Source organism: Miscanthus floridulus, chromosome 9, assembly GCF_019320115.1.
Source record: "Miscanthus floridulus cultivar M001 chromosome 9, ASM1932011v1, whole genome shotgun sequence".
NCBI classification, from domain to species: domain Eukaryota; kingdom Viridiplantae; phylum Streptophyta; class Magnoliopsida; order Poales; family Poaceae; genus Miscanthus; species Miscanthus floridulus.
This window is the reverse complement of record NC_089588.1, coordinates 58870147-58890848: the sequence shown is the minus strand read 5'-3', so window position 1 is coordinate 58890848 and position 20702 is coordinate 58870147. Positions and strand designations below refer to the sequence as shown.

Here is a 20702-nt window from a genome sequence, read left to right as displayed (position 1 = left end):
TCAGCACATGGAAAGTTTCAGTGGTTGGTTGCGAAAAGAATGTCAAGGCGATGACAATATTGATAAGCAACTGTATTTGTTGGCTAGGCAACCATCATGGTATATCCTCACATACCAAGGGTACGAGATAAATGGGAATACATTTTACATAGTTGCCCAAGATAAAAGGAGCACCAATCAAAATAGTGGTGTTCACATAGATAGCACAGATCCAAATGGGAATATACAAACATATTATGGCCGCATAGAAGATATATGGGAACTAGACTACGCACCTAATTTTAAAGCCGCTTTGTTCCAGTGCCAATGGGTGAAGCTAACCAGAGGAGGGATAACAATCGACAAAGAGTATGGAATGACAACAGTGGACCTCAACAATATTGGGTACAAAGACAAACCATTCGTCCTTGCTGCCGATGTGAGTCAGATGTTCTATGTGAAAGACATGTCTACAAAATCAAAGAGAGGAAAAAACGAAGACATCAACTCAATGATCAATGAGCCAAAGTGCCATATAGTTCTTTCTAGGAAAATAAATATAGTGGGAATTAAAGACAAGTCAGACATGTCAGAAGATTATGAAAGAAATGTTCGAATTCCACCCTTCATAGTGAAGAAAGATCCAAGCATCATGTTAAATGATGAAGACACTCCATGGTTACGATAAGATCATAACCAAGGGTCATACGTTAAGAAGAAATTCACTGTTGTGCCCGCATGATACAACGATGCACTGTTGTGACATAGTTTTAAAAAGTCTATATGAGATTCAAGAATTTATGACTAGTGTTTGATAAAACTTTCTCAAATGGAAAAATGAGCTATGTAAAAATTGTAGATCTTATTGAGATGATCAAACTTGGTATTCAGAGTTTTTTCATCTGAGGTTATTTAGTGTCTCATTTGAGCAAGTTTGACCAAGTCAAATTTGGTCAAATAAAAAAAACAACACTTTGACTCTAGTATTATGAACTCTAAATGACTTTAAATTGAAAAGTTTTGAATACCAAGTTTGTTAAAATCATCAAGATCTACAATTGTTGTTTTGGTCAACTTTCCATTTGAGATAGTTTGGATGGTTTAAATTTGTGATTTTTAAATTTTGATGCCTACAAACTAGTTTTTCGGAACCCTAGATTGTCTCAAATTGAAAAGTTTTGAATACCAAGTTTGTTCAGCTCATCAAGATCTACAATCCTTATATAGGTCATTTTTTCATTTGAGAAAGTTTGAATAAAATATAGTTCAAATTTCACAAGTGTGTGACATAGTTTTAGAAAGTCTATATGAGATTCAAGAATTTGTGACTAATGTTTGATAAAACTTTCTCAAATGGGAAAATGAGCTATGTAACAATTGTAGATCTTGCTAAGATGATCAAACTTGGTATTCAGAGATTTTTCATCTGAGGTCATTTAGTGTTTCATTTGAGCAAGTTGGACCAAGTCAAATTTGGTCAAATGAAAAAACAACACTTTGACTCTAGTATTATGGACTCTAAATGACTTCAAATTGAAAAGTTTTGAATACCAAGTTTGTTAAAATCATCAAGATCTACAATTGTTGTTTTGGTCAACTTTCCTTTTGAGATAGTTTGGACGGTTCAAATTTGTGATTTTTAAATTTCTACACCTACAAACTATTTTTCGGAACCCTAGATTGTCTCCAATTGAAAAGTTTTGAATACCAAGTTTGTTCAGCTCATCAAGATATACAATTGTTGTTTTGGTCAACTTTCTATTTGAGAAAGTTTAGATGGTTTAAATTTGTGATTTTTAAATTTCGACGCCTACAAACTAGTTTTCGGAACCCTAGATTCTCCCAAATTGAAAAGTTTTGAATATTAAGTTTGTTCAACTCATAAAGATCTACAATCCTTATATAGGTCATTTTTTAATTTGAAAAAGTTGTAGAACAAAAATACAATAATGTGATAATAAATTTCCTATCGAATAATATTAGTTTTATTAATTTTAAGTTACGAATATATTTTTGCATCAACAAAATACTTAGTATTAGTAACATTTATATTCTATATTCATAAAAGAAATTAAAAACTTTAGGTTATAAAATTTTCCTATTTACAATAAATAATTAGTTAATCAATAGTATTTTTTTAAATAAATATTGCAAAGTATTGAAGTTGCTACAGAATTAATTAGTATTAAACAAGGAGAACAAAATCAAAATCCCAGACCTTTCCAATTACTTTGGCGGGCTGCCAAAAATTTCAGGCCTTTAGTCCCGGCCCAGGCCAGGAACCGGGACTAAAGGGTGGGCGAAATTGCTCGCCTAAAAATATCTTTAGTCCCGGCTGGTAACACCAACCGGGACTAAAGATCCTTTAGTCCCGGCTGGTAAGCCAAGCCAGGACCTTTAGTCCCGGTTCGGCTTACCAGCTGGGACTAAATGATCTTTAGTTCCGGTTGGTGTTACCGCTCGGGACTAAAGGGTCCAGGCCCATATATATCGAATGGATCCTTTGTTTATCTTCTACTTTTCAATCTACAATGTCGATCTCGTCTCTGCCGCGCTCGACCGCGTCGAGCTCTGCCGCGCCACCGTCGTCGTCTACCCCCGCCCGGCCTCGTCGTCGAGCCCGCCCGGCGGCCGTCGAGCTCGTCTCCGCCGTATGTCGTCCTCGCGCGGCTCAGCTTGGCCCCGTGGCCGGCCAGCATGCCCGCTATCCGCGCGCCCCTAGCCTGCTAGCTATAGCTCGGCCATATTTTTTAGATAGTTTTTTAGATAGTTTTTAGGTAGTTTTTGATATATATGTTAGATTAAAATGTATTAAAATTTAATTAGTAGTTTATTCTTAGTTTTTTAGATAGTTTTTTATATATGTTAATTAGATTTAAATGTATTAAAATTTAATTAGTACTTTATTTAGAGAGTTTTTAGATAATTTTTTATTATAGTTTTTGATATATTTAGTAATTATTATTCTATCTCTCTCTATATATGTGTTAGATTTAATTTTGATTTAGTAATTCTTTCTATGTATATATGTTAGGTTTAATTAGATTTAGTAATTAATTCTACCTAGAGATTCTATATGTATACATATATATGTACTTAATTATTTATATGTGTATATATACATGTACTTAATTATTTCCATGTGTTGAGAGAGAAAAAAAATTGTATCTAGAGAGACATTCTATGTGTTATCACATGCATATCTAGAGATATATACATATGCACTTATTTCTATGTGTTGAGAGAGAGAGAGAGAAAATTGTACCATTCTATGTGTATATATACATGTACTTATTTCCATGTTTTTTTATCAAAAGTGTTTTTGATTCGATTCCAAAGTCTATACCTTATTATTGTTTATCCTTATGAAATATTATGTGTTATTATATTTAATTAGATTTAGTAATTCTATATGTGTTATCACATGTACTTATGTTATGTGCCATAGTAATTCTATCTATGTCTTGAAGATACAAATGGCTGCTCCGGATGATAACTTGAATGATGACATAATGGCAGATATTATCAACGCCGGCACCAATACGGATGTAGATGACACGAGTCAGTACTTTGCTGATTATGAAGATATCCTGAATATCCCAGTGGTTGAAGATCAATAAATTGTCGCGCAAGAAAATACTGGCGAGGTATATTCGATTATCTATCATCTCTTATAGATGCATGCGTACGTATATTTGTTGTTAATCGTTGTGTTTCTACTCATGTAGCCGGTCTCTGGATCTACATCAACCACCGACAAGAGTAGGAAAGTCCGAGGGCCAAAAAAGCCATTAGAGGGCCGTTTCATAATATCATAATTCGACACCGACACCGACAAACCATTGGGACCACATGCTCAGACATATGTCAATCAATGTGGGTTCATTGTAAGGGATATGATCCCAGTTAGTGCTCGTGAATGGAAGCAGAAGATATCCGCTCCTAATGTTAGTTTTGTATCTGATCGTGACAAGAACCTAGCTTGGAGAGATATCACTCAGCATTTCACATTACAAGCAGATGATGCTTTGAAGGAGCTAGTGAGGGATTGGACAATGAAGAAGATGGCAACATTGTTCCAGAGTTGGAAGAAGACATTATATAAAAAGTTTATCTTGAAGAATGAAACGCCGGATTTCAATGCTAAGGCGTTTATCAAGTTAGAGTCCCATTGGAATGACTTCGTACAATACAAGACATCTCAAGAGAGTGAGGAACGTGTGATGAGGAATTGGCAGAATGCCCAACAGAAGCAATACCATCATCGCATGGGATCAGGTGGTTATAGGAGTGCTATTCCCAAGTGGCAGAACGTAGAAGCAGAGATTACTGCCAAGGGAATCATACCTGAAACAATAGAGAAGAACTGGCCCCAATGCGCGAAGAATTGGTTCTACGCTCATGGGGGAAGCCTAGACCCAGACACTGGCAAGCTAATTTTCAGCCAAAAAATTGAGAGAGCAACACAGAGACTAGCTCGTGCTAGGGAAGAAGCTGATAGTGGTGTTTTCAAGCCCAACAGAGAAAAGGATGAATTGACATATGCCCTAGAGAATCCCGAACATGGTGGTCGAACAAGAGGCTATGGGGCGGTTCCATGGCTACAAGCATTTCCAGCAGACAAGGATACCTATAGAAGCTGCCAGAGAAAAGGATGAGGAGGCAAACCAAATCCGTGTATTGGAACAATTTGTTAATGAGTCACGAGAAGCATTGATTGAATCACGTGAATGAGAAAAATCTCTTGAGGCAAGAATGCAGGAGGATATCAAGAGGCAAGTGCAACTAGCAATGAGTCAAATGCAATCGCAATCAATGTCGGGAGTCACCATTAGTCAGATGAAAAGCAGTTGTGCTTCTACAGAGCTGCCAGTTATTCAAGGTGACGCTGGGTTGCGCTTCCCTGTTGATGACATTACCGAGCCTCTAACAACATGTGAGCTGCACATTCCAGATGGTAATAATGCATCAATCATGGTGGCTATCGGGGTTGTATCTCCAATAGACCGAACGAAGACACCAAGAATCCATAGGTTAGTTATTCAACCTGGATATGCTAGCATCTCGGTCGATAGAGTGCTCAAAGGTTACAACAATGTTCCTCTTGACATTGAAGGCGGTGATGGGGAGAAGACACTAGGAGAAGCAGAGAAGACATTTATTCAATGGCGCAAACGCTTCATCATCATTCCTGGGGCGCCACCGCTTCCCCTACCTCACCCTAGGTACGAATGAAAGTGAATGAAATATTATTTTTCATTAATTTTATATTAGCTTCAAAAATAATTGACCCACAACTTGTTTTTGTATCAGGGTCTCCCCCTAGCCTAGCCCAATCATTCATTCCCCATCTCATCACAGCGTCGCGGGGGGCGAGACGACTTCATCCCCACGACGATCTCCAACTCCTACACCGGCCCCATCGCCTCCACAACGATCTCCAACTCCTACACCAGCCCCACCACCTCCACAACGATCTCCAACGCCTCCACGCCGGACTCCAATACCGGCCTCATTGCCTCCACGCCAGTCTCCAACACCGCCCCCACCCCCTCCACAGCGACGCACTACAAAGACGTCTAAGGTCCCGGCGGCAAAGAAGACCCCGAAAAAGAGTTATTTATCAAGAAATACTTTCTAAAAAGACTGATGAGCAAATAGCAGCTGAAGAAGACAAAAATGTGAAAGATTTTTTATAGATATCCAAAAGCAGAGACAAGCGAAGCTTAAGGAGAAGCCGTACTTTTACATACCATGAGATCTGCTGAGGCAGAAGGTCAAAGCTCACAAGAAAAAGATGCTTGAAGTTCGTAAGCCTCCGCCACTATCAGACTATGACCGCTCCCTCGTGAAGTCACATGATGCACATAAGAAAAGGAAAAGAGCATCAGGGAAGGATGTCATACAGCTCGGACAACAGAAGCAACCAATGCAAAATCTTATTGTTGCTAATGAATATGGTTTCAACATAGAAGTCTATCGATCAGACAACTCTGGAGAAGTGTCGGTTCAAGACCTTAATGCTTTTTTTGAACTAACTGGTCTAACCTTGGATCAATTGACGGGCAAAGCTCCAATCTAGAACCTGAAAGTTGATACCTAGAAGACTTATAAATTTTGCAAAAGTCTATACAACCCTGCGGCTCTAAATGAATTAGGTACGCAAATGTACTTGCTCAACAAGTGGTACATGCAGGCGTGTGGTAGGGGTGAGCAGTGGATCTTTGTCAGATTTAGAGACCATCATTACTTCTGTCCCGATGACATCTTACATATTAGTTTCGAAGAATTGCATCAACTATACCACTTGGACGCTCTGGACAAATCAATCATTAGCTCCTTTTGTTTGTAAGTGATTCTTACTTTTATTTAATAAACTCACTTCCATGCGTACGTGTATATAATTATCCTCACATGTAACTTATATTCATATACAGATTCCAGATGTCAGAGCTCCAAAGAATACAAGACACCAGTGTTGGCTTTATTGATCCTTATATCGTATTCAAAACCGATATTATTGTCAAGGAGCACTGGGTATCTGAAGCATAGACGAATATCATGAGGTTCTTCGTGAAGCAGCACGACAAGACAATAATACTTTTCCCGTACAACTTTGAGTAAGTGTTAATAATAATGTAGTCTACACATTTTATGTAATATTAATACAACTTATATGCATGTATGTGTGTGTATAAACCAATGCAGGTTTCACTGGATACTCATTGTCATTGAGTTAAACTCAAGTCGGTTAGTAATCTTGGACTCATTGAGAAAAGAGCGGGCACTATACCAAGATATGATAGACATTATCCAGGGGTAATTTCGATCTCTCGCGTACAACTATTATTGAATAGACTTTGCCATAATTTATTAACAATCGTACATTATTGGTCGCACAGGGTTTGGAAAGAGTTTATTCGGCAACACCGCAAGGATTGCAAGGCACCACTTAATGTAGTTGAAATACTAGTAAGTTGTACTATATATACTTCTCCACATGTTTAATTACTATATCGTACTTCAATTTACTTGTGAGATGATGAGAATAATCTTCTTCTCGTACAATGGTGTTTGCGGCAGGAACCAGGTAATAACTTGTGTGGATACTACGTTTATGAATTTATCACTGCACACATAAGAAGAACTCCTAAAGATATCATCAGAGTACGTATATATCAATTTTTTATTTATTTTTAAATGAATATATATATATATATATATATGTATTAATACTTTTCCTTTTATTTCAAATGCAAGACTGAATTGTTGAAACAAAGGGTCATGCAAAAAGACCATCTGAAAGCAGTTCAAGAGTCAATAGCAGGATTTCTTTTAGAAAAAGTGCTAAATCCTAACGATAAGTTCTACTTTGATCCTAAGGAATAAATGATGTAAATTAAATGTTTATTGATATCGTTATTTTCGAGAACAAGATTATGAAAGTGTTGTATATATACATATATATCTATAATATATATAGTTTCATACTTTATTCGAATATAATAATGCTCGAGATGAGAATTAGATGTAATTATATGCGTGTGTGTATTTATATTAGCAGCGTAGAATACGTACATAAAAACATATTATATATTAAACAAATATGTGTAACTGAACTGAAAACAAATTAAACAAAAAAAAAGAAAAAGAAAATGAACCTTTAGTCCCGGTTGGGGTTACCAACCGGGACTAAATGGTGTGGCCACGTTTGCTCGGCTGGAGGGCCTTTAGTCCCGGTTGGTAACACGAACCAGGACTAAAGGTCACTCTTTAGTCCCGGCTCGATGACCCGGGACTGAAGGTTCCACCTTTAGTCCCGGGATCGTTTTCCCGGCGCGGTAACCAGGACTAAAGGCCGTTGCCACCCGGGACAACAAGTCCATCCTGTAATAGTGACAGTACCTATCACATTGAACCTTACGATTCGTGCATGGAGCATTAAATGTAGACGAAAAAAACTAATTGCACAGTTTGGTTGAAAATTACGAGACGAACGTTTTGAGCCTAATTAGTCTATGATTGAACACTAATTGCTAAATAAAACGAAAGTGCTACCGTAGCCCAAATTCCAAAGTTCAGCCAACTAAACACGCGCTAAACAGCATGAAACAATACTAATTAAACAGTGGTGCACAGTAAAAAAGGAGCAACTATCAAAAAAAAATGTCTGAACAGTACATGAGGCCCTGGATGGTCTCCATTTTATTTATGGTCGAGGGATTAATATATATTTATTATTATTATATAATACGGGCATCGTTTCATACATAAGGAACTATAGTCGTAAAAACTTGTTCTTTTCCGATGTCGGGAACTCTCTATACTTTTGGTTTCCAAATAAAAAAACTCAGTGTTATATATATACACTATACAGTATAGTGATTAGAGCACACCCTGTCGATCGATATCGGTTTATTTGGCTCCAATTAATACTATTTATTAGTTAATAATCACACTCGAAAGAGTATAACGTTGGGGTCCAATCCCTTGGGCACGCTCGCAACGAGTTCATGGTACGTGTCCGGCAGCGACAGCGCGATCTTGGTGGCAGTCTCCAGGTAGCTCTCAAACTTGTCGGTGGTCAGGCCAGCAGCCTGCTGCTGATCCGCGGCGGTGGTCTTCTTCTTCGGGTAGTACTGCTCGTCGTCGTCGTCCGAATCGGCGTCGGTGACGGTGGTGGTGGAGGTGCGGCGGCCACGGTGATCGCGCAGCAGCTCCTCCCTCATGACGTGGTGCTTGAACGTCCGTCGGCGGAACGCCCAGTTTCCCGTGGCCCAGTCGAAGCTGTAGAGCGGGACGAAGCGGTGGCCGTGGGCGGCCACGAAGTCGATGGCGGCGAGCACGAAGCGGAACTCGTCGCGGAAGAGGTAGTAGGCGAAGCTGACCCGCGTCCACCCGGGCTTCACGCCGTGGTACCCCCTGACGATGGCGTCGCGGATGCGGAGCGAGAGGTCCTCGCCGACGCCGAGGAGCGCGTGGCCGTAGGGCCCCGCGCACGCGCAGCCGCCCCTGGCCTGGATCCCGAACAGGTCGTTGAGGAGCTTGGCGACGAACCGGCCGTGCAGGGGCAGCCGCCGCCGCCGCGGGCTCCCGGTCGCTGACGTGTAGGAGGTGTCATCTCCTTCTCCGCCCGGGTAGACGAGGAAGGAGAAGATAGGCAGGCGGCGCGCGGCGACGTTGCCGAGCACCTCGACGTTGGGGTTGCTGAGCAGCCGCGCCATGGCCGCCTCCGCGTAGACCTGCTCCCGCAGCGCGACGGCGTCGCGGCAGACGTGCTCCTTGACCCAGAACGCCAGCGACGGGCGCACCTTCTGCACGATGGGCGGCGTGCCGGCGTCCTCCCGCTCCTCGATGTCGTCGTAGTACACCGTGTCCTGCAATGCATGCGGGTGTACGGTACGGCACACACGTGCGTCAGCGTCAAGCGTGCATATCACGACTTTAAAGATTGCAGTACCAGAGTACGAAACATTCGGGTTCATCAAAACCTGAACTATACTTAATTTGGAATTTACATGCATGAACAAATAAGTACAGAATCGTTGGTGGTCTCACTCACCTCCTCGCTGAATCCGTTGACGTAGGCGACGGTGCCGCCGCCGCAGGTGGACGGAGGCATGCCGGCGAGGCGGTAGAGCGCCCGGTTCATGGGCAGGATCCCCGGCGTGCCCGGCCCGCCGACGAACTTGTGCGGGCTGAGGAACACCGCGTCGTAGCCGTCCATCCCCCCCCGACCGCATGTCGATGTCAACGTAGGTCCCGCTGTTCAGATACACGGGGATGTCAACGTAGGGCCCGCTGTTCAGAAACGTGAGCACAGGTACACTGCTGACGCATGTACAATATACAAGTAGAAATGCCATCTTATTTATTTTCGTACTGCGTATATATCTTGGTTTTCGTAGTTGTGTCGGTGCAGAAACAACAATATTGAGATGTGTCGCGTTCTGAGTTCTGACGGGGCGTATGCAATGCAACACCGGCCATTGAAGGCCTTTGTGGTTTCTTGAGAGAGCGAGGCTATGTTCTGATCGGTTTTCTGTTCTGAGTTGTGACGCGTATGCATGTAGCAGGGAGAGGTCATTGGCTTTCGCTGTCGGATGAGCTACGAACTGGACTTGCGATGCTAACCTCTGGCTCAGTTTCTTTCCGCTCCTTCTAATTGGCTTGGAAATAAAATTAACAAAACAAAGCCGGGCAAGGAAAATATGTATGAGATTGCTTCAACGATGCGGAAACCAGACGCGAAAACATTTCAGCAACTTCGAGAGTGTTCGGCTGGACTAAATCTGGCACTGTTCATACTAATTTTTACTGTTTATACTGATTTTCTGTGAGAAAAAAATACTGCTCCGGCTAGAAAAAAAAAGGGGTCAGCCAACCATATATGGCCAGCCGAACACGCTCTTCATCTAACTACTATATAACGTGTGATGGATGCGTTCTTAATAATAATAAGTCTTTTTTTTTGTGAATTCTTAATAATATAGAAACGGAAATGGGAGATGAGTTTTTCCGCCCATTTCCATCCGTTTTCATCCCTGTCTGCAGGTGAGGAAATCAAATCGCGAAATCAAATTGGCCTAGTTGTTATTCACTACGGGAAACCGGCGATTTGCCGAGTGCCGGAGTCTTTGCCGAGTGTATTTTATCGGGCACTCGGTAAAGACCGTGTTTGCTGAGTGCCAAATAAAATACACTCGGCAAACAAAAACACACGGCAAAATACGTTTTTGCCGAGTGTTTTTTTTTCTGGCACTCGGCAAAGATGTATTTTGCCGAGTGCTATTTTTTGGCACACGGCAAAATACGTCTTTACCGAGTGTTTTTTCTGGCACTCGGCAAAAATGTATTTTGCCGAGTGCCTTTGTTTTGGCACTCGGCAAACAGGCTTTTTGCCGTGTGCATTTTTTTTGGCCCTCGGCAAATCAGTTTTTCGAAGCAATTTTTGAGGCCCTAAATGAATTCAAATGAAAAACTTTTCAACTACAAAGTTGTATAACTTCTCAAGATCTACAAAGTTTATTTTGGTCATTTCTTCATTTGACAAAGCGATAATAACGTTGTTCATAAAATCTACATCTCTCATATTAGTTTCATGAAAATAGAAGACAGATATATAAGATTTGTGAACAATGTTACTACCACTATGTCGGATGAACAAATGACCAAAATAAACTTTGTAGATCTTGATAAGTTATGAAATTTTGTAGTTGGCAACATTTTGATTTGAAATATCTTGTCATGCAAAAACGACGTTTGAATTTGAAAATTTTAAAATTTGAATTTTTCAAACGACCTCGGATGAAAAAACTTCCTAAATGAAAACTGTAGATATCCAAAAGTTATGAAACTATGTAGTTGACAACTTTTTGATTTGAAATCATCTTATCATGCAAAACTACGTTTGAATCTCTCAAATTTAAAATTCAAATTTTTCAAACGACCTAGGATGGAAAAACTTACTAAATGAAAATTGTAGATCTCAAAAAGTTATGAAACTTTGTAGTTGACCACTTTTTGATTTGAATTCATTTAGGGCCTCAAACAAGCAATCTACTCTAAGTTTGCCGAGTGCCTTTTTTCTGGCACTCGGCAAAGCCGTATTTTGCCGAGTGCCTATGTTTTGGCACTCGGCAAAGAGGCATTTTGCCGTGTGCATTTTTTTGTCCTCGGCAAATCAGTTTTTCGAATCAATTTTTGAGGCCCTAAATGAATTCAAATGAAAAACTTTTCAACTACAAAGTTGTATAACTTCTTAAGATCTACAAAGTTTATTTTGGTCATTTCTTCATTTGACAAAGCGACAATAACGTTGTTCATAAAATATATATGTCTCATATTAGTTTCATGAAAGTAGAAGATAGATATATATGATCTGTGAACAATATTACTACCACTATGTCGGATGAACAAATGACCAAAATAAACTTTGTAGATCTTGAGAAGTTATGAAATTTTGTAGTTGGCAACATTTTGATTTGAAATCATTGTCATGCAAAAACGACGTTTGAATTTGAATTTTTTTAAATTTGAATTTTTCAAAAGACCTCGGATGGAAAAACTTCCTAAATAAAAATTGTAGATCTCGAAAAGTTATGAAACATTGTAGTTGGCAACTTTTTGATTTGAAAACATCTTGTCATGCAAAACTGCGTTTGAATTTCCAAATTTTAAAATTCAAATTTTGTAAACGACCTCGAATGTAAAAACTTCCTAAATTAAAAGTGTAGATCTCGAAAAGTTATGAAACTTTGTACTTCACAACTTTTTTATTTGAATTCGTTTAGGGCCTCAAACAAACAATTTACACTCGGTTTAGTATAATATATTAGGAACTAAAACGGAATCCAGACACAAGTGACAGTGTGGTGTAGTGGTAGAGGAGGTTTGTGCGCAGCGGGAGGTCTCGGGTTCGAATCCCGTTGGTCGCGTAGCTGTGAAATTTACGCGAAAAAAGCCGGAGATGGATGGGCGCTGACCGGTGGGGGCCTCCACCAATTAAAACAAATTTTCTATTTTTTTGGGTAAAAATTCCTATTTTTTCGGGTTTTTTTCGGTTCCAACTTTGCCGAGTGTCGGGCACTCGGCAAAGGCTTTGCCGAGTGTCGATTTTTGGCACTCGGCAAAGAAATTTTTGCCGACAAAATCTTTGCCGAGAGACCTTTGCCGAGTGCGGCACTCGGCAAAGCCTTTGTCGAGTGCTTGGCTGGCTTTGTCGAGTGCCCCCAGCACTCGGCAAAGAGGGCGTCTGCAGTTGTGATTACTATTCAAAGAATGACGCTTGATTTGTCTGTTCATCAGGTCCGGACCGCTGAATGGATCAAACTGCAGAAATGCAGTGTGGACTGAATTTCGTTCTGATACAGGTGCTTACATTTGCATTAATTAATCTATGGCGTCAAGTTTCAAACCTCACGTATATATTCTATAGCACGTTGACAAAACGAGAGTTGCTGCCTGCATTTGGAATTGAACTGTATAGCTGCAAGGACTTTAATTTTGGCCATCATGCATGCGTGTCAGACTATTAAGTTGTGTGTTCATACTTTATATATTGTCACGACTGTCACGTACGAGCCTAGAAATTCACGGCTACAAAACAAAGAAAACCTGAACAATTCTTAATTTCTAGCTGAGGTGCAACCGTGAATTTTAGAAGTATATACATATATATGTTAAAAAGAACTTGATCGAAGTTTATACCTCAATGCAAACTACTATTCTATACATCGTGGACAGGCACCTAGAGAGTACAACACGTACCTGGCGGCGAAGTCGAAGCAGGCGAAGGCGCCGTGCTGGTGCAGGAGGCGTGCGATGGCGCGGGTGTCGGTGAGCACGCCGGTGACGTTGCTGCACGCCGAGAAGCAGCCCAGCATGTGGCGGTTGGCGTACTCGGTCGACGCCAGCGCGCACCGCAGCGCGGCGAGGTTGACGAGCCCGTCGTCGCCGTCGGTGCCCGCACCCGCGCCGATCTCCACGACGTCGGCCAGGGACTGCCGCCACGACAGCAGGTTGGAGTGGTGCTCGTAGGGCCCCACGTGTTAGGATCGTAGGATTGGTACCTCTGTGTTTAACCCGTAGATCCGCCTGGACAATAGCTTCGTGACCTCGCGGACACCGATGTCGAGGCAGCTCTGGCTCGGTGGCGAGGTACAGTGGTGGTCCAGAGGGGCCGGTGTAGACCTGCAGGGGCGACGGCGATGGTGGGGCACATCCCGTCGCTTCCAGCACGACTTTAGATCGGTTTTAGGGTTTGTCTGTAGGTGGATGGCGGCTCCGTTGAACCTCGTAGTCCGAGCTCTCACCCCCACCTTCCTTTTATGTGTGCTGTGCAATAGGGGCCCACCAACCGGATTAGGGTTGGGCTCCCCCGATCAGGGAGTAGAGATAAGGGTCCAATAGGCCGTTGGACCTATCGGTAGAGATCAACTAACATTCTCCCCTTGATCTCATTCCATCTTTTACTTTCATATCATTTACTTTTGTTCATTCCATTACAGATTAGCTCATAGAGCATGTCTCATCGTCACGGTCCATTGCCGATAGACTTAACAGCTATAACTCACTACTCTGTTCTGAAACAGATACTTATCTTTGGGCCTTTTTTTGTCCAGGAATATTTTAGGCTTTCCCTTAAACCCAAGCTAGCTACATGTTCTCTGAACACCATGTCCTCTGAACATGTTGGGTGGTAAGTCTATTGTAAGCGGATCCGCGAGCATCCTTTCTGTTCTTATATGCTCAAGACTTATGACTTGATCCCGGACTTAATCTTTCACAACATAATACTCTATGTCAATGTGTTTGGCAGCACCACTTGACTTATGTTGTGAGCATCCTGTACTGCCAGATTATAATCGCAGTATTACTTTAGTGGTCTATAGATGTTGTCAACCGCCTTCAAAACCGGGTATGAACTTCGTTAGTTAGTTCACCTGCCCGTTGCCTCATAACACGCTACAAACCATCATACATTGTGGACGATGTAGTGACAGTTTGCTTTGAGCTTTTCTATGAAATAGCTCCCCTTTGCGAGATGATAAAAAATCCACGTCTGGATATGCATTCACTCTCGCATAATCAGAATCTGAATATCCCACCATGTGGAGTGAATCAGATCTTCTATATGTCATCATGAGGCCTTTCGTTCCTTGCAAATAACGCAAGACTTTCTTTATCAATTTCAGTGTTCTATTCCAGAATTCCTCTAGAATCTGCCAAGTAAAACCCGGTAACAAATACCAAGTCAGGGCGCGTACATACTTGAGCATGTTGCAAGCTTCCGACAGCTGAAGCATATGGAACCACTTTCACTTTATCGATTGAGCTCATATTGGTTCCTGGGGCATTGAAAATCCCCATATCTGTCGCCCTTGACTATAGGAGCAGGTGAGGGACTACATTTGTGCATACTGAATTTCTTTAAGATCTTTCCATGTATGCCTTTTGTGACAGTCCTTATACCCCTTTTCTTCTATCTTGGTAAATCTCGATCCCTAGAACGAACGAGGCTTCGCCAAGATCTTTCATATCAAATTTCTTTGTCTCCAGTAGTAGACTAACATCACTACTAGCAAGTAAGATATCATCTACATACAGGACATGGAAGATAAACTTCCCATTCTTAAACTTTGTATAGACTCAATTGTCCTCTACATTCTCTTTTAAAACCCAAAATTCTTTATTGACCGATCAAACTTCAAGTACCACTGTCTTGAAGCTTGCTTTAATCCATAAATGGATTTTTTTTAGGCGGTATCCCATTCGTTCTTTTCCTTCCATGACAAAACCTTTCGGTTGTGCCATGTAAACATTTTCCTCCAAGTCTCTGTTGAGAAATGCCATCTTTACATCCATATGATGTAATTCTTAATCGTAATGTGCCACTAATGCCATTATGATTCTGAAGGAAACTTTATATGAGACTGGAGAAAAGGTCTCATTGTAATCAATCCCTTCTTTTTGCATAAAACCTTTTGCCACAAGTCACACTTTATATGTCTCTATCTTCCCTTGAGAGTCATGTTTAGTCTTGTAGACCCATTTGTAGCTTACTGTTTTGACTCTTTTAGGAATTATTTTCAAGTCCCAAACTTTATTATCATTCAATGATTTCATTTCATCTTCCATGGCCTCAAGCCACTTTGATGACTGATCACTACTCATGGCTTCTTCAAACGAGGCGGGATCATCCTCCATTTTAAATTCTTTAGTGTTGTACACTTCATAATCAGCAGGAATAGCTGATTTTCTAACTCTTTTGAGACCTTTTAGGGGCCTCCACATTTGGCACATCTACTGTTTGAGGCTGTTGTTGCTCCTCCTCATGTGTGGCAATAGGTTCTATAGGATCATGAAGAACAGGTTTCTCATTTTCATTCATTTTTGCCACCGGTGGGATAACAACAGGTGCTGACACCATAGTCTCTTGCACTATCGGTGCAACGACAACAGGTAGTGAGAAAATTGGCTTATGAATCATTGGAGTGGGCGCTTACACCCGCTTCACTTCAAGGTCAATTTCTCGAGCTACCATGCTCCCCCTCATCAATTTATCCTCTAGGAAGACAGCGTGTCTCGTTTCCACAAACTTTGTATGTCAATCTAGACAGTAGAAACGAAAACCTTTTGACTTTTCTTTATAGCCAATGAAATGGCAACTTACTATTTTGGGATCTAGTTTCCCAATGTTTGGGTTAAATACTTTAGCCTCAGCAGGGCTCCCCACACACTCAAGTGTTTAGTGAGGGTACTCTTTCTGTCCACAACTCATATGGCGTTTTGGGCACCGACTTTCCTGGTACTTTATTGAGAATATGAATGGCTGTTTTCAACGCCTCCATTCACAGGCTCAACTGTAAGGTGGAGTAACTTATCATACTGCCCACCATATCCATCAAGGTACGATTGATTCTTTTAGCTACTCTATTCTGCTGAGGTTCGCCCGGTGTAGAATACTGGGCTACTATACCATTCTTTTAGGGTATGCTGACCGTAGTACTTCTCCACGGTCGGACCTGACTATCTTAATCTTTAATATCTTAAATTTATCCAATATATCTTTTCTTTCTTTGATTGGATAAATATAGCCATAATGGGAGTAATCATCTATGAATGTTATGAACGAATCATAACCATCCACATTTTTTACAGGAAAGCTGATCACAGATGTCAGTGTGAATAATCTATAAAATTCCTGTGCTTCTTTATGTACTTTTCTTTTATGCATTCTCTGCATTGTTCTAAATCTGAGAGCTTTAATAGAGGAAGAATATCATTCTTAACTAGTCTTTCTATTCTCCCCCTCGAAATATGGCCTGAACGATAGTGCCATAATTTCGACAACACATCGTGAGCTCTCTTATGCCATCATTATCAGAGTAACACTCTGTCACCAGCTGCTTTATCAGCTGGGTAGCATATGTCTTTGAAGTGTCAGTGAACTGACTCTTTATGCTATCGAGGTACTCGGTGACCGTGTCACACTCTGAGATTGAGCCCACAATTGCAGGCTCAATCATGTTCTTTATCACAACCAAACATTTCTAGTTGGCAGTGACATACTTTCTATGCTCAAAGTCATAGGACTATCTTTTGGGATTCAAAATCCCTCTCTTTAATTGCCCAAGTGGCTTCATTCTCTTTTGTCTCCCTCACCGGTGCCACAAACTCAGTGGAACACGGTGAGGTGACTACCCAGTCCACCTTAGACAAGATGAAAACCAGGTCAAAACTTTTGTTAACATAAAAATAACACTATTTGCATGCCTTGATTCCAACGTTGGTCAAAATTAGAACATACAACTATTCTTATACACTAATTCTACATCATCGTTGGGCAGAAATAGAATTAATGCATAAATCTTTAACTTTGACAATTGTTTTTACACACTAATTCTACATCACCGTTGGGCAGAAATAGAATTAATGCATAAATCATTAACTGTTATCAACTTTTCTTATACACTAATTCTACATCACCGTTGGACAGAAGTAGAAATAATGCATAAATTATTACAATTATGATATTGTTATTAACAACGTTGGTCAGAAAATAACAACATCATAATCATATCAAAACTCTTTTTCTCCAATTAAATATCGCGTTGGTACAGATTAACTGGAGAATAAACAATTTCTTTGGCCGTGGAAAAATTCTGTTTTCCTTCAATTTTACCCACATGGAAAATTGCTTTTCCTATTTTCTTTAATCTATTAATCAATTTCTAGGAAATAAATATTTACTGGAAAAACTTATCTTTTCTCCAATTAAATATCATAATCAACTCATATTTATTTCTTTGCTCTTAAAATCAAATTCTCCTGTTGGTTCGAATTTAATAATGAAAGCAACAATCTTTAAGTACGCAGCGGAAACTTTAATAAATCTTTTAATTCTATTTTCCATAAACTGTTACAACACTTTACTATTCTCTGAACAAAATTGAGGTTGGGATCAGAATTGTACAGATTTCAACATCAAAATTCAATTCGAATTGTTCAAATACATCAAAATTGTTTCTGGCAAATTAAAAAACAAAAGACTGTGTAACTATGTCTCCTGTCCATTTCGGCCCAGTTGCTCGCGCCCTGGCCCACGTGTGCAACGCGCGTCACTCAGCCCAGCGGCCGAACCAGCCTGGCCTAGCTGGCGCCGCCGTCTCTCCACCGCGCCCAGGCCGCAACGTGGGCCTGGGCCGGGAATCCGGCCGAGCATCATCGCCCGCCTGGGCCAAAAGAAGCCCGAGCCGCGGCGCGGTAAATCTTGACCGTCCAACGCGATCGGACGGTTGGCCTTCATTTTCGCTGGATCAAAATCAGCAGCCGCCGTCGCTCCCTGAACCCTAACCCTCATTTTCTTTTCTCCCTTCCGCCTTTCTTGCCCAGCTCAGCACGCAGCGACGGCGGTGGCCGTTGACCGGCGGCGACGAGGGGTGGGTGGAGTTCGCACCCGCGGCTCCCCTGGCCTCTCTCTCTCTTTCTCCTCTTCCTACTCTCACGCGCTGCGGCGGACGAGCGGCGGCCACCTACGGTGACCGAAGGAGGAAGACAAGATGGCGCCGCAGTGGAGCTCCTCGCCAGCGTGCGTGCTCGCCCAGTTGCGGAGCACGCCGCCGTCGAGTAGTCTCGCGACGGTGCCCTGTTGTTCGCGCGCGTCAGGCTACCCAGCCCGACGGCTCTGTCTTTCTCTCGTCGGCCATAGATTTGGTCGACGGCAGTGACAGGACGGCCAGACTCCAGGTAAGTAGCCTCATGGCCGTCCTCTTTCTCTTGTAGGGTTAGGGTTCGAGTTCCGTCCCGATCCGATCTGGAACGGGCATTTTCTTTGTTTTTCAATCTGAAACCCTAGGCTGACGAACTGCTAGGGTTCTATGTTGAAACCGTGTCCATTTTTCCCGTACCCGATCTAGGGTTAGGGTTACACAGAGTGAACCTAGCTCTGGTACCATTGTTAGGATCGTAGGATTGGTACCTCTGTGTTTAACCCGTAGATCCGCCTGGACAATAGCTTCGTGACCTCGCGGACACCGATGTCGAGGCAGCTCCGGCTCGGTGGCGAGGTACAGTGGTGGTCTAGAGGGGCCGGTGTAGACCTGCAGGGGCGACGGCGATGGTGGGGCACATCCCGTCTCTTCCAGCACGACTTTAGATCGGTTTTAGGGTTTGTCTGTAGGTGGATGGCGGCTCCGTTGAACCTCGTAGTCCGAGCTCTCACCCCCACCTTCCTTTTATGTGTGCTGTGCGATAGGGGCCCACCAACCGGATTAGGGTTGGGCTCCCCCGATCAGAGAGCAGAGATAAGGGCCCAATAGACCGTTGGGCCTATTGGTAGAGATCAACTAACACCACGAACACAACCCACCGCTCCTCCGCGCGCAGCAGCTGCTGCGCGGCGCCGGCGCCGGAGCGCGCCCGCAGCAGCGCCGGCGGGCACGCCACCCCGATCGCCTCCTGCAGCCGCTTCGCCGCCGCCGTGGCGCCCGACCCGCAGAAGAGCAGCGCGTCGTCGGGGCCCGCGCCCATGCACCGCTTGATGTAGCTCGCCGCTTTCCTCGCCATCCGCGTCGTCTTGCTGCCCACGTAGCTGTCCTCCGTGTGCGTGTTCCCTGCACACACAGCCATGCATCTGTCATGTAGTGTCGACAACATCTTCCTGTTTATGATGATCGACACGCATGCGGCCATGCCCATGCTCATGCATCGACGGTGTTGCTTGGGGAGTGAAGAGGCATGCACGCTGACCGTAGAACGGGAGGACGTTCTTGAGGATGTAGTCCTCGATGTAGTGGAGGCTGCGGCCGGTGGCGGTGTGGTCGGCGTAGAGGAGCGCGCGGCGGCCGAACGGCGTCTCGAACTCGGCGTCGTGGCCGACGAGCTGCGACCGCACCCACTCCACCTTCTCCTCGGCCTTGGTGCTCCGCTCCGACCGCGCCCGGAGGAGGCTCACCAGAGCATGCGGCGTGTACGTGGGCGGCGCTCCATTCGTGTCGCCGACCTTCTTCTCCTCGCCGCCGTGCACCATCACCGCTTGAAGCGACGGCATGGCTAGATGCTTGCTGCCAATGCCAAATATTATCAAAATGCTCTTCTTGCAGAGCTAGACTAATTGCAGTTGCAGTACGGCTACTCTCGAATATCTTGCATGGTTAGCATGTACATGTATTTATACATCCGGCCGATCTCCCATATCGCTTCATGCGTTCGACTTCACAATAAGAATTTCTATAGCATGCAGCTCTGATATGATTGGATGAGGACGAGAAAAATCAATCTTGTGAGATGACTTGGGGATCGATCGCTAGCTAGTCAATGCTGCGAAGGAATTGCTTGTGATGGTCGCCAAATTGCAGACGATCAACTGGCGAGCAATTGCTGTACATGCTGAGCTGGTGGTGCGTCCTAGTTAGACCTTGTTGCATGCATGAGCTCGATCGGTGAATTTATATTTTCTACTAGAGGTTTCGTGCTTGGGAGTCTCGCAGGTACGTAGGTGTGCTCCATTTGGTCGGTTTTCGAGTATAGTTGCATCACACACCCACAACACAAAGTTTCATCGTCATCAGGGTGGTTAGTTAACCGCCGGAGCCGCCGGCTGCTGCTCGATCGACAGATGTGCAGTCCAGTTTTTCTTTCATTTGACTCTGTTGCTGTCATGCAATTAATATCCGATTAAGATCATTGGCATGCATATATCATTTTGTAACTAATTTACT

The 20702-nt window shown here is 42.8% G+C and overlaps 1 pseudogene; it reads right to left on the bottom strand.

Annotated features, from left to right (window-relative positions):
• Positions 1-8432: 8432 nt before the first annotated feature.
• LOC136481991 (uncharacterized) lies at positions 8433-20032 on the bottom strand (annotated as a pseudogene).
• Positions 20033-20702: the final 670 nt, after the last annotated feature.